At 45.8% G+C, this 7029-nt stretch overlaps 1 non-coding gene across 1 annotated transcript; it reads right to left on the bottom strand.

Annotated features, from left to right (window-relative positions):
• Window positions 1-5999: 5999 nt before the first annotated feature.
• LOC116881467 lies at window positions 6000-6136 on the bottom strand. Its single transcript, XR_004385418.1, has one exon. It is a non-coding gene; the product is annotated as a small nucleolar RNA SNORA1 (small nucleolar RNA).
• Between the last annotated feature and the right edge of the window lie 893 nt (window positions 6137-7029).

The raw sequence follows: 7029 nt of genomic DNA on the forward strand, positions 1-7029 counted from the left end.
TACTTTCTAGGCCGCTGAGCCAGCTCTGGCCGTACACACTTAAGTCTGTATGTCTATGGCTGTTTCGCAATACGATACCAGAGCTGAGCTGTGGCTGTGTAGAGGTGGTCTGGACCCTAAAACCGAAAATATCAACTCTTTGGCTCTTTCAGGGAGAAACTGGCCAACCGCTGGTCTAGCTGGTGAATCCCATGAAAGGTTTAGGGACACTCTCAAGGTTAACTCAGCCGGGAAGTGGCCTCAAAATAAATATGAACGTGTGAGCCTCAATATCCCAGACCATTGGGATGTTCTCCATTAAGTGTGTACAGGTAGAGTTGGAATTTGCTTTAAAAAAAAAAGAAAAAAAGGAAACCCTCCCAGAAATAAAAGCCATCTGATGCATAGGTGGGTAAATCCAGTATCTAGCATAACGTTCCTGAACAAGGTCTCTATGCAGGTAGACACTCTACCAAATCCTAGCCACGTGGCTGCAGGAAAAGTTCTATACTCCTCTGAGCCTGCCTTATAAGATGGGTCTAATAATACTTCTTTCGTACGACCATGATGAGGGTTTAGCAGGATCATCTAAGTAAAGTGCTAGGACAGTGCCTGACAAATATTGGGGGCTCTCTCCAATCCTGGCTCCCCTTGCTGGTCACACTTTTCAATCAGGTTCCCACTGGTAATGACATGCCACACCCTGGTCTCTATCTGAAAGTCTGTCCTGAGCAGCTGACGTGGCTAGACAGACAGAGTAAGGGTCATGGGACCATGAGAGGCAACAGGATGTAGAGGTTCAAGTACTTTAGAATCACTAGTTCAGATCTTGGCCTTGTTACTGACTCACATGACCTTGAGCTTGTCAATTGACCTCTCCGAGCCTCATTTTCTGTATCTGAAAGGTGGATTAAAAAATGGGCCCTTCCTTGCAGGGTGGTAATAAAGATTAATTGCATGATGTGTGCTGTGTGTTCAGAAGGACCCGGCACTCAAGAGTGCCCAACAGTAAGCACTTAGTTGCTCTTCCCTCCCAGCTGAGTTGGTTTGGGGCGATTCCAGCTTTTCCCAAGTTCTACCAGGAATGGGGTCTATGGATGTCTCTAGGCCCCTCGTGGACTGCACCTCGGCGGTGAGAAGCTCTGAGAAGTCCTCTGTTTTGTCTCACCGAAGTGGAAAGTTCTATAAAACCCACTGAGTTCTGGCACCCACTGTGTGCCAAACCAGCCCGCTACGCTCCTGGCACGGGGACCAAACAGTGACTTTGAAAATGTGTGTTTTCCTGGATAAAACCTCTAATTGGACAATTGTAGGTCTTCTGGCTGTATGTAGACTTTATGACTTCGAAAGCTTTTAAGCTGGGGTGAGAGAAAACTTATGAATGGGATTTCATTATTTCTGTAGCACTCTGACTCATGCTGTTGATTCAGTTGTGGGGCTGGGCTTCTGTTACTCACTAATTTCTCTTTGCCGGGTGGTCCTTACTCCGCCTGCTCTCTCAGTGAGCAGTGGGGGCCTCAGCCAGTGCGGCCGGAGACCCAGAAAAGGGTTTCTGGCTGCTTAAGAAATTGTCCTGGACCCAGATTGATTTCCCAGGCAAAGGAATATGGTGCTCAGGAATTTCTCAGGGAAGCTTTACAGTTTTCTCTTAAATTTTGAAAGCTTGTTTTTACCAGGCTGTTTAAGGCCCTTGCATAGAACACCCTCATAGTCTGTGTTAAAGGCATTGGTCTTAGAGGAAGGGCCGATTCCTGGCTGAGGCACATTTTCTTTGGGTGCCCGATTCTAAGAGATCTCTTGAAGGCAGGCAGTGGAGCTACAAAGATATGTCTCGCTTGATATAGCAATGAAGCTGACTTCACTTAAACATTGCATTGGTTAGGGTAACAAAAATCTATAACAAAAAGATTCCAAAGTGTATAAAGGCTCAAATGCAATAGAAATTGATTTCTTATTTACACCATTGTCCAAGGCTGATCTATCTGGTGACAGTGGGTAGCTTTCATCCACCTAGTGATTTAGGAACCCTGGCTCCTTCTACCGTATGACCTCACAATCCTCTTAGAACCTTGAAGTAACCTGCATCTAGCCAATGGAAGGTGAAAATGAATGCAGGGAAGGCTCACCCGCTTCACATAAGCCTCGGCCCAGAAGTGACTCTTTTAATGTCTCATTTTCCATCGGGAAGGACGTGGCTACTCCTAGATGCTAGGGGGATCTGGGGACTGCAGTCACTTACTGGGAGACCCCTTCACATGGACAGCTATGTGCAATGGAGGGAGTACATGAATTTTAGTGGACAATGAGCAGTATTTGCTATAGAAAGGGAAATGGACCTTTCTATAAAAGATTAAATACAGATAGGATGTCGTTGAGTCTAGCCCCTGGCCCACAATGAGGGCTATAACTGTCTTTGTCTTTGAATCCTCATTCCTTAGAGCAATGCCAAGCCTATAGCAGGTGCTCAGTAAAGGAATGTGAAAGGGCTAAGTGAGGGGGTGACTATCCTACCAGTTCTATTTCTTTGTTCCCTGGCTTGGGCCATGTAAAAGAAAGATTAGGTTCCTGGTCAGCTGGTGGCATTGAGGGTATTCCTGTTGGGCCCCGAGTCCAAGGGTTAGTCAAATGTCCCCCCAACAGAATCCAGCACTCATTGTTACGTATTCAATACTTTATAAGTTGCTTTTATTGAAGAGAGTAAAGATCGTATAAATTTGGTCCTGTCCCGAACAATCTAGTGTATGGGTGTTGTACCTAAGGATCCACAGGATTTCTGATTAGAAGGTCCCTTCAAGGACATCAAAGTCCATAACTGCAAATGTGACCCAACTCACAAGCTAACACACTTGGCCCTGGCTGGCTGGCTGGCCTTAGATTCTGCAGGAAAATGTGCTGCGATTGACTAGTGATAGGTACCACAGGCAAGGGGTAGGACAATGGAAAGCTAAGATTTTGAAAAATCCTATCAAGTCTAAGATCCCCATAATTTATATGTAAGGGTGAAGCTCAGAGAGGAGATGTGGTAGGCAGCTGCCTTAGAAGATTTCTGTTGGAAGACCTGGATGAGGAGGTAATTAGAGCCAGGAACTAAATAGATGATAACAGAGAGAAAAATGCTGAAAAATTCTCTTGGAAATGTGGGGGAGCCAAAGGCAAGGGATTGGTCTGTTGTGGCTACTTCCAAGAGAGAAAAGTAGAGACAGAGTACAGGTGAGTTAAAGCTTGGACTTTGCAACTGGCATGCTTCCTACTGAGCTTGATCAACTTTAGGGGGGGTATTATGATCCAAATTGTATCCCCCAAAATTCATATGTTGAAGTCCTACCATCCAATACCTTAGAACATGACTGTATTCCAAGATACAGGCTTCAAAGAGGTAATTAAGTTAAAATGAGATCTTTGGGGGAGGAGTCTAGTCTAATATGACTGGTGTCCTTACAAGAAGAGGAAAGTAGGACACAGATACATGAACAGTGGTGAGACCATGTGAAGACACAGGGAGTAGACGGCCATCAACAAGCGGAGGAAAGACACCTCAGAAGACGCTAACTCGGCTGACACCTTGGTCTTAGATTTCTAGCTCCAGAATCGTGAGAAAATAAGCTTCTGTGGCTCAAACCACCACATACTTCATTATGGCAGCCCTGGCAAACTAACACAAGGGGGAAATGAAGTCTGCTATTCTTGCCTGTATTTCTCTCAAACACATGTGCCTTGGGCAGTTGCATGAACAGGTGGACAATGGGCAAATGGCTGGAGTTTAAAGCCCTCAAGGTATCCCGTGGTGACCTGGACACAAAGGCACCATCCAACCCAGGAGCACCACAACTCACCGCCAATTGGTCCTGCCTCTGTCCCTCCCTGTGCTACCTGCTGGGGGTCCAGAGACACAAGGGTCATGGCCCCCAGCCCAGGTGAGCTCAGTCTGGAGGGAGAAAGAGAAGTCCTGTGTTTCCTGGGTTCTAAGATGACAATGATTATGAAATACTTCATTGATTTAGCAACAGTGTTTCAGGAGGCAAGAAATAGTCCCAAATTAATGAGAAGCATAGATTGTCAGAACCATCCTGATTTTAGTGAAATAAAAATGGGACCACCTGCATGTCTTTTAATCAAAAAAGTGGAGTCAGTCAATGATTAGAGTACCAGGTGACAGGTGCTCTTACAGGGAGGGTGTCAGGGAGGTTGTCATTGTTTCTGCCTTGGCAGGAGTTCAGGACCCTAGAGAGGGGACATCTGAGGAGGAGTACGCAAGGCAAACAATTCAGGTAGGGTATTCTCAGCAGAAGGAATAGCACCGGCAAAGGGGGATGGGTGTATACTTATCTGCAATGTCTAGAGAAGCGAACAGAGGTGGGTGGGCAGACAGAGCAGCCTGTGAAGTGCCTGGAATGCCTTTCCCAAAGCCCACTTCATCTAGAGCACAGCGGAAGGAATGAAGCCACAGGCCAAGAGGCAGAGAGCCCTGGCCCCATTCAGAACAGGAGTCCCTGAAGCAGACAAGCTATAGCAGCTCCTCTCTGTCAGCTGCTCCCAGAATGGAAGCACAGACACATGGCAACCAAGAGATGGTCTATTTAAAGCCACTGGTGAGTAAGTTCTAGAAAGCACATTGAAGATGAAGAGGGAGAGAGGGAAGGAGCAGGTCAGGAAGAAGAAGCTCTGAGGGGGAACGGCTCTGTTCCTGCTGGGCACACTGTGGGGTTTAGGACAAGTCCCTGCCTCTCTCTCGGCCCCACCTTCTTCAGTACCCAGTAGTGGAAAACCATGTGGATGCAGGATCTAGTCACATGGGTTCAAAGCCGGATCTGTGTCCTTCAGCCAAATTACATAACCCTTGGGTCAATGTCTTTTCTATGTTAAAACGGATAATAATGGTACCTACCTTGTAGAGTTGCTATGAGATTGTGAGATAATACACACAAAGAACTTTTAACAGCATCTGACACATGTAAAATACTCCACATCAGATATTGTGAGAAATGGTGATGGTGGTGATGATGATGATGATGATGGTGGTGATGATGATGATGATGATGATGGTGGTGGTGGTGGTGGTAGTGGTCGTGGTGGTGATGATGATGATGGTGCTGGTGTTAATGGTGATGATGATGGTGATGATGTTGATGATAGCTGTGTAGGACTAGCTTAGCAGGTTTTGAACCTTTAAACCATGGAAACTTTCCTCCAACCTCTTTGGAACGTCAATGTGCAAGAAAGCCACCATTGAGTTCTTTTGGTGTAGGCAGGAGACCCTGAGCCCAGGCCCTCAGCATCCCCTTCCCCAGAGCTGTCTCCCTGCCCACCTGGAACCCTGAGGCTCCAGAAAATCAAGGTTGAAAGCAGTCGTCCCAGGGGATCTTTGAGGTTCCTCTCAGCTGCTCCTTTTTATCTAATTCTTCCTTGGTAGCTTGAGTGTACATCTGGAAAAGCTCTCTATACAGCTCTAAATCATTTTCCCAAAGCATTAGCTGAGCCAGGCCCCAGGAAGAGTCCAGTAAAGGCAAAGCAAAGTGGACATTCGAGCAACAATCCTAATTGTAAACACCCACAGACAATCAGATACCAGCCCCACAACTTTTTAAGTCAATAAAAAAATTTTTAGCCAATAAATTTTTATTTAAGTAATTTTACATGTTATGATTCATTCCACTACACATCAAAGTCACCTTAGTTCCTGCAAAGTCTGAATCAAGTTATCATCAAGATAGGCCTTTTTGAAAGATCTTATGTTACCTCTCCATCCCCCATTGTCTGTCAGTTAGCCTTGTCACGGTTCTCTTAACTGAGAGACTTTTCTCTTCACTTGAATATGGACACAGTGATGACATACTTCATCAATCTCCCACCTAGGATCTTTGGACTCTAGTTTCTTCAAATGATTCACCTTAGAGCTCTGGAAGTCGGATTGCAGAATGTACATTGCCGTTTTGGCTAATGATCTAAAATGTATTATTCCTTAATACATTTCTAATATGGAGGTCATGTTACTTCCAATTTTCACTCATGACCTTAGCAAAAAAAATTACAGGTCTTATCACGTCACCATTGCAATACATTTACTGAGACAGAAGAACGATCTCTGTCTCAGTTTAGCTGCATTAAGAATTTCTAGACACCACAAGCAGCAGTCCCCATTCTCATGGAGAATGAGGCTTCACCTCCACATTTTTAAAGAGAAGTGATGCACATGTGACTGTCTCTACCGGTCACAGTCTGGGTAGTTTCCCATTCCTTTGCCTCTAGACCATTGGCACAGCCACTGCCTGGTGTGTTGTACACCCCCATGGTTGTCTCTTCTCTACTAAGGGACTGTGTCTTGTTCCCAAGCACAGGGTCTGCACTTAGCAGGTGCCTGATAAGTCATCGCTGGATCTACTGAACGGGATTGAAACTGGACACCTCTATGAGGTCAGCTCCAAGCTGGGTTCAATGAAGACCTAGAGAGTCTTGGATCCTGAGCAACACAGAATTTATTATCAGAGAAGGAAGATAAAGGGGTACAAGTGTGATAGGTTCCTAACCTACTGTTAGGAAATAAAACTCCAAAGCCCACGATAACCATTGTGGGGTCCTAGGACACAGAGAGGTAGAGGTTACCTTCAGGATCTGCTGGAGCTGGGCCTTGGAAGGACCCTGGAAAACTTTATCTGGAGGTCTTAAAAGGGACCTCAAGGACCTCTTCACTTCCTGGGAGCTCAGAACCCCCTGTGCAGCTCTGTGTGACTATTTCAACATAAGCAGAAAGCTGGCCCCTTGTTGTGTACATTGTTTCATTGTACATGCACTGTAGACATTGCTCTTTCAACATCCACAGAGGACTTTGGAGGTTACAGGGAACCAAAGCTGGGAGAACAAGCCCAATCCCTAGCCTATCATTTCAAGCCAGTCATCTTTGACTGCTCACATTAATCTGCCTCTGCTTCTGGTCACATGCCAGCTGTTTTAGCTACCTGGGGCTTGTTGCACTTCTCTAAGTGCTTCCACCCCTTCAATGACCAGGTTCTTTCTGCCTGACTTGCCTTTTCCTGCACCACTACTCCTTCCACA

This window comes from Lontra canadensis, unplaced genomic scaffold, assembly GCF_010015895.1.
Source record: "Lontra canadensis isolate GAN:19392208 unplaced genomic scaffold, GSC_riverotter_1.0 scaffold74, whole genome shotgun sequence".
In the NCBI taxonomy this organism is placed as follows: domain Eukaryota; kingdom Metazoa; phylum Chordata; class Mammalia; order Carnivora; family Mustelidae; genus Lontra; species Lontra canadensis.